General features: G+C 36.9%; 1 non-coding gene across 1 annotated transcript; it reads left to right on the top strand.

Annotated features, from left to right (window-relative positions):
• Positions 1-8,275: 8,275 nt before the first annotated feature.
• Positions 8,276-8,347, top strand: Trnap-agg (transfer RNA proline (anticodon AGG)). Its single transcript has one exon. It is a non-coding gene; the product is annotated as a tRNA-Pro (tRNA).

Here is an 8,347-nt window from a genome sequence, read left to right as displayed (position 1 = left end):
ATTGAGCTTTCATAGAAAATTCTTTAAAAAACTAATGAGTTTTTCGATTTCATCAATTTACGCCTTTAATTTTATTTTCCACCCCTTCATTATCGAAAGGTGAATGGGAAATAAATATTTGTTCCATCCTAAATGGAAATTAAAATTCTATCAACTGGGCCCTATCAAATTTCATATTTGGATTCAGATTTTATTCCTTCAATATATCAAAAATTTCCGAACAAATTAAGCAAACCAGCCTTCCTTTTTTAAACGTGAACATAAACTCTAATCAATCCTAATTGAAAACGCGATGTTCACATCAACCTTCTGTGTCTTACGGTCGTTTAATTTCAATTTCAAATTATGTAAAATATAATTTTTCGTTTCAAATTCAAATGAATAGTTTTGCAGCGGTAGTTTTGATTTAAAACTTACACATTTAATCATGAATAATAAAAAAAGAGCTTCTCGACCTAGATAGAAAAACTGGCGGGTCGAATGTGAGGTTATTTTTCTTACACGCCGCGGGCCACAAAAAATGGAGCCGAGGACCGCATCCAACTACGTTACCGGACCCCCCTAGATCTGATGTTATTCAAAAAAAAATGTTGGGATTGTACACAAGACACGACCGCTCGACGTAAACTACGTAAAACCAAATATAGTACACTAACCAATTATTCCGCTCTGTATAGAAGAGAAGTAACAATTCCACACACACTACTACCCAGCTTTAGCAGCATCTCCCAGACTGTCTAGCAGCTGGGCCACCCCATTCATACACCCCAGTTCAACAATTGATAATACCCTAAAAGTAGGCAACTACAAAGGATTGGAACACGCTGCATAGGAGATGCATGATCCATGAAAGAACTAAAATTTTCAATAGTTGATACTCAGAAATTTCAATACAACTGGCAAATTGGTGGATTGTATGCGAATCGATTGATATATATAAATCTTTGAAATCCATTGAAAGATAAAGAACCTATTAATGTTACAAATCTTACATGATTTCATGACGGTCTCCAATTTTGAAATTTTCATTTTACACCCATTTTACACGAGTCTTCCCCTTAGACTAGTTTACGTCAAAATAAAAAAATCGATTTTTTTCTCTTAGAACATTTTTGAGATTTTTTTTTCATCGAATTTTAACACCGAACGATCCCCCTATGAAAAATTTTAACTAAATCGGACATGGTTTAAGGGTGCTCAAAATTAATCAAAACTTTTTTTTTCTCACAAGGGGGAATTTTTTTTTTTTTTTTGATCCAGAGGACTCAAAATGCATGAAACTTGAGAAACTTAAAAAAAATTCTAATTGCGAAACCAATTTTTTTATCGAATTTAAAAACCGGACGTTACGCAAATATTTTCTAAGACCTAAAATATGCTTCTATGCCCCATCGAACATGATTTAGGGGGAATGAAATTTTGAATTTTTTGTAACTTGATCTTTATACGTTGTGTTTTAATTCATGTGGTACTGCGTAATTAAAACCGCGTAAAAATAAACCTCAGTGTAATAAACATTGCCTAGCAATCTGATAATTTTCTCCGTAAATCTGTTCTCAAAAGTTTTCAAAGTTACAAAAAATTCAAAATTTTGATAGCAAGTTTTTGAGCACCCCTAAAGCATGTCCGATGGAGCTCAAATTTTGCAAAGGGGGATATTGTTGTCTACGAAAACGTTTGCGTATCGTCCGATGTTGAAATCCGATGAAAAAAAATTTCATCATCTGAAAAAAATTCGAAGTCCCAAAGAGAAAAAAACCGATTATTTTTCAATTTTTTTTAAATGGCATCAGATCTCGATGTTTCATGCATTTTTAAGTCATTTGGCATCAAAAACAAAAAATCGATTTTCGAATTTTCCTTTGGTCTTCCTTCTGGAAATTTTTCATGGGTAAAAATTTCAAAACTTTGATAAATTTTATGCACACCTTCATCATGTCCGATTGAGCTCAAATTTTGCATGGGGTCATATTTTGGGGTAATGAAACTTGAGCGCAATGTCGTTTTTTTGTAGTTCGATGACAATTTTTTCCCATACATTCCATTGGCACTCTAATACTGATGCAACATATTCTGGAATAAATTGTACCATGTCGGGTGCAAATGCCACAGCGGTTATGATGGTGCTTCTTCTTATTATTATTCTTCTTCTATGGCTCTACATTCCAACTGGAATTTGTCCGGCCTTTCAACTCAGTATTCTATTTGCATTTCTTCAGTTATTGATTGAAAGCTTTCTATGCCCGCTATTGTATGTACCTATCTTGTGTGTCAAATACAATGATACACTATGTCCAGGAAATCAAGAATGTTTATTACCTACTGATTGCTTAACTGCCGTATTATTCCTTCAGGCGATCGATGTTCCCAAAGTTGGTCCCAGCTAGCAAGATGGTAGTTTCGCTCTGTTAGTAGGTGCCTATTCGCCGGAAAACCAACTTTCACCACCACCGAATAGTAGTCTGAGGTTGTTTTCCATATTGGAAAGGATCATGACGAATATTGCATAGACGGCTCAATTGGGTGAGATAATTCGTTCCCAAAATGGTGTAGTATTCTTCGTCGAGATCTGTCTGGAGAATCGAATGGTGTCGTTTTAAGTTTCCGATACTGAAGTAGCGGCCTGAATTTGTTATTCCTTGGACCGGCAAGTACCGTCGGTACAAGCTCATAGTGAGTTCAGTGCTGTCCTCTGAGAGGTAGAAAGAATCAACAGACGTTTGGAGCAATAGACAGCCCCTTCTGTTCTCTGAGGGGGCGACGTCTTCTTGAGCTTGAGCCCCACGAATTATTTTTGTTGATGCCTGTCAGACTCGGCTGCTGCTTTCGATAATGGAGCCTCAGTTTGACGCACTCAGCATCCCACAATGAGACTTAGGGTGACACAAGAGTTGATGCGACCACACGATGTGATGCGATGCAACAGTGCAATTTGACAGTTCATTGATAATAATTGTTATTCGTTTGTGTGGTTGCACGTTTACTCTGGCGGACACATTAGCATGGTATTTAGCTACGTGTTACATGGCCAAATGCGAGGTAGCTGGCGCACTACGACACGTCGCGCTTCTATGGCCGGTATATTTGTGCCACGATAGCGTGATGTAGTTTTATGATCGTAGTTTGTAGTTTTGTAGGCTCCTGGACCATAGTGCATTAGCAGATGATTACATTCAATGCTCTCAAAGCTGCCGAAGAATCCCTGGTTCAAGGGATTTTATTCAAGTAATGTGTCGGCTAAAGCCCAATCTCTACCAATTAAACGCGCATTCCTATCGAATGATGATCGCTGACAATCGATGTGGCATATAGATACCTCTCAGATAAATCCCACTTTTTTCATTAAAAAAATAATGGGATTTCATCTAATTCTCAATTTCTTCATCATGAAAAAATATAAAAAGGTTGTAATGGAAGCCAAAACTTTAACAATAATCTTATTATTAATAGGAGTTTCTATCATTGATTTGCCGAATTACAGAAATCCATACAGGTTTTCTATTAGTGAATTCTTCCAACAGATATATATGAGCATATATTCGATTTCCCGACTTCAAACCTCATCGCGATCTAATTTCTAATCTGATATCTCAACATCGCGCTCACAGCCGTCTAATTTTGATTCATCATCGTCCCGAAGGCAACCGTATAGCGAAGGTACCAATAAATCACCCGACGTCCCCTTTTCGTCAAACGGGATAACCTTGCGCAAAGTTTACACTACTTCATACATTCATCACCCTAAGTCTCCTTCAGTATCGTCTCTAGACTCTTATGTTGAGGATGACGTATCCAACGCCCCGCCGCATTAGGCGATATTGATTCAATATGCACCGCCTAAAACCAAAATCGCCGCAATTCTCTGCGCTACACTACCTGCTAAAAGATTGGATTCGCTCTTTCAATACAAAAACGATACTTTTTTGCCATGTATCAACAGGATTAATTTGTTTGAAGCATGTTCAGGAAAGTTTCGTCGGTTTGATAAGCATTATATTAAATATTCATTTGAATTCAGGTCTAAACCCATCATTATGTTACAAATTTTCTTTTATGGTGCATTGCAATAATTGTTCAAGCGGCTCCAAACTGCTGGCGGACACTGTATATCGCAATACTGGTGCATCCTGGCCAGCTTTGGCACCATCTAATAATGCATAACGCATTAGACCTGTCTGTTCCGAAGCGGATGGTGGATTCGCAGGTTAAGTTTGCCAACGCATTCTTCGAGGTTTACGGTCTGCTAATACGCGTTGATGCGGCCACGCCGAAGCTCGGGACAACTCGGTTACCAGAAGCGGCCGGCTTGGTGGAGGTCGAATCACGTATTTGTATGTTGTCAGCCGCACAGCGCCCCAGTGTAGCACAGGAACACAAATCCTGGTGGTTTTGCAAGGGTGGCAGCAGAGTGTCTACGTAAATCACGCGAATATCCTAAGAGTCATTAGAATTGCGAAGCCGCGGCAGCGGTAGTGGCAAACGGTGGTGCCGGCAAACGACGACGACGGTGCGTTATGATTTGCAATCTCCCGACCATCCGGCCGAAATCCGACAGCTAACTGACTTATATGCTGCGGAATTTATGAATCAAGGATTCAATCTCCAATATTGGTTTCTGGAAGGCTGTTTGTTATGGGGCGTCGCTGCTTCGAGAAACAGTCGTAGGCTAGTTTTCGTAATAAAATTACACTTATTAATTAATTTTCAGTAGGTTCGGAATCTCATTGGCAACTTATGAAAGCTGTTTTTGAAGCCAATTGCAAATAAACATTCTGTTACAGATTGTGGATTTTTTAAAGCTTGTTTTTTTTTTATTTTCCAACTTCTTCAACTTACCTTGATCTCTTTTTCCACATGAATTCTTTTGGACAAATCGTGATTTTGAATTTTAATAATTTACACGACACCGATACAATGGTTTGTTTTTAATAATTTTAATAATGTGATAGTTGCAAAACACCTCTCAAAGATTTATCAATATCATACAGTTGAGCCCCTGTTCGAATGAACAATGCGTTTTTTAAGAGCTCAAATGAGCCGGTGCTCCTTTTCAAGTGAGCACAACTCACGCATTTATTTCACTCGGCATGTATCCGACATGTCTCATTAATGGTCATCCGCTGATGTATTCAATTAATCTGAATACTGGCGCGGCGCTTCCTTCATCTCGTATGATTATTCGTGGGGTCATTCGGATTCTTTTCGATAGCCCAGAGGGAGAGTATCTCTCACTCATTCCGACACACACACGTAGGACTCAGCAGCACTATAAACGCTCCTTGATCTGCAATTGAATGCACCACCATCGAACGAGTAAATAGGCACTATTTGCATGGCAACATCATGAAGCAAATTATTTATGAATCAACGGGCGGACATCCATAATACAATAACTCAATTAATTCCCCACTTGGGAATTTAAGCTATCGGGGATTGTTTGGATGTTCGATTGTATTTAAAAAATGATATTTATCAATGAATAAGTTTCAGCTTGGTTCATATTATCCATCGTGAAGCAATAATATTACGACAATTCCCTAAGAAGTGGGAAATAAAAAGTAACAAACCAATGACCAAATCGGATTTCGTTTCGGTCTAGGGTTTTTAGCACATCGTTCGGTCACTATTACTTCTGTAATCTAAAAACAGTGACGTATGCACCAAATTACAATCTACATGTTTTCCATTTTTCTGTTAAAGAGCTCAATGTGTACTTAACACCATTTTTGCCCGATTATGGCAGTATAGAAACCCTGAAAAAATATCATTGGTGATTTTGTCAAACTGGATACGATTTTCTGTTCATAAAGCCGTTTTTCAATATGAACTGTGGCAATGCTCTGATAAAGAAGCAGTACACCATATTAGCAACGATCGCAAATAAGACCCACTTGCATCCACTATCCAGTGATAAGTAACGCGATTCATATTGTAACAGGCTGTATGAGAAAAAAAACCGGAAAAGTGAACGGCAAAAAGGGAAACTTCAGTAGCGGTGGCGACGCATTTATCCGGACCGGATTCAGGAACAATGATTCGTCCACCGCGGCGCGATGAATTGCGAAAAATTTGCATAATAATGCAACGGAATTCGGTACCGGTTTTTAAGAGTAACGGCCTTTATCTTTGAGATTGTATTCAAAGGATACCTAATTAGTTTTTTTATGTGCTATTTTTCAACTTTCTTTTTCGTCAAGGTATACGAAATCGTTGTAAAATTATTTTAAAAAAGATACCAAGAAAAAGGGGAAATCCATTTCCTATTGAACACAAATTTAGTTCATTACGATATTCCTGTTCATCGTACTGTGTTTGGTCAAAATAATTCTCTCAACGTCGACGTTATAACGTAGTGTCTACGAAATTTAATTTTATTTTTTCCAAGTTAATGTTCAGAAACAGAATGAGTAAATATTTATCTGTGCAACCAGTTCAAAAACTAGTATAAATATTAAATGATCAAAAATAAATTATTAACTCATTAATCGCGTCGATAATTTTTACTGACTTTCAAATCATAGAAATAATTGACAATAGAGTTTTTTTTTTAATCTTGATAAAATTGTAGGAGTTCTTTTTAATTTAAGAAAATACCTTTTTCTGAGCTACAGCTACTTCAAAAAATCGACACTTGGACAGTCAGTCAGTAATTTCAACAATTTTCAAGAACACACATAGGAAACAGAAACAAATAAACGAAATTATAGAGATTAATTTAATCTCTATACAAAGTTGAGTTTTAAAAGCTAACGTAGTTTGAATTTATTGTGCAGAATAGCTAGGAAAAGTTGCTAGTGGGAATCTAGAAAAATAAAATGTTATTGATTATGGAACAAACTAATGAAACAATCTGCTGTCAGTTTTAATCTAGTTTTTTATATCACTTACTAACAATAGCTCATAAATATTCAGTCTGAAAAGCTAGTCTGAAGACGGTGAAAATAAATAAATAAATAAAATAAAACTGCAAACTCCATGGGATCTATGGTTGGCTGTACGAACAAAACGAACCTAAGTATAATTTGTCACGTTTAGGAGGGAGTATGATACTAGGGTATCGACTTCCTGGAAAAAATCTGGAATTATCAGGGAATTCATATTCACATCATTTTTTCAATTTAGGAGTCGTAAATACACGTTTTAATGCAAGAATAAATAATGCATATGTCATAGGTCGGCAGTGAGTCACAAACAAGCTATCAAACAACTCGCCTTACAATTGAAAAAGGGAAGAATTTGTTTCGTGTGGGCTTGAACAAAGCACGTGACCCAAATTGAAGATTTTTTTTTTGAAAAAAAAAAAAGGATTTTCACCAATTTTATAAATTTACGTATGAATTTTTGAAGAAATTCCTGTAAGAATTTACAGAGGAAATCCTGCAAGAATTGACGAAGGAATTCCTGGAGTAATTCAAGAATATATAGGAGTTCTTCCGGAAATCGCTTTTGGTTCTTCTTGGTAAATTACATTAAAAATTCTTCCTAAAAGAAATGTCCATAGAACTCCTAAAAGAATTTTCAAAGGAACTTTTGAAGGCATATTTAAAGGAATCTCTGGGAGAATTTTTGGAGGAATCCTTCAGGAACTCTTTCTGAAATTTCTTTAGAATTTTTTTCGGAAATTTCTAGAATTTTTGAAGGAATTCTTCAGGAACTTTCTTGAAGGAAACTCCGAAGGTATTTCCAAAAGTTCCTTTCGGAGTATTTTGTAAAGAAATTTCCGAAAGAATTCCTTAAATTTTCGACAATTTGCCTCTATATTTAATTAACCGTTTCTAAATACAAATGCAACTTGTTACAGAAAAATCGATTAATACCCAGGTTTTTTTTTACGCGGTTGGAATTCATTAATTTCTCGGTCAACCTAAATTTTCACAGCTTTTAAAATACCCCCTGAATTTTCTTTGATTTTTTGTGATTTTTTTCGTGGGATTAACACATTGTTTTATTGACGCTGAGGGTCTTAAACGACTAAAACCAAACCGTGTAAAAATAAACCTGGGTGTATGTGCATCTTTGATTGGTCTATGGTCAGGGGCGATTCAAATATGACGTCCACTACTTTTTGGGATTTCTAGTCCCCCTCCCCCCCTCTGTCACGCTTTTTTGTATACCTTGTACATGTACTGTCACAAAATCTTGGACCCCCTCCCCCCTTACAACCAGTGACATCATTTTTGAACGACCCCTCATATGAATCTATAAATCGATTTGGAAATTTATATAAAGCTGGTATATCCATTCCAAGCCATTGTGAGTCATGCACTCCTCAACGGGCTCGTTGGTCTAGGGGTATGATTTTCGCTTAGGGTGCGAGAGGTCCCGGGTTCAAATCCCGGACGAGCCC

The sequence above is a fragment of the Armigeres subalbatus genome, chromosome 1, assembly GCF_024139115.2.
Source record: "Armigeres subalbatus isolate Guangzhou_Male chromosome 1, GZ_Asu_2, whole genome shotgun sequence".
In the NCBI taxonomy this organism is placed as follows: domain Eukaryota; kingdom Metazoa; phylum Arthropoda; class Insecta; order Diptera; family Culicidae; genus Armigeres; species Armigeres subalbatus.
Note: the sequence above shows the minus strand (reverse complement) of the source record. Positions and strands in the feature narration are given on the sequence as shown.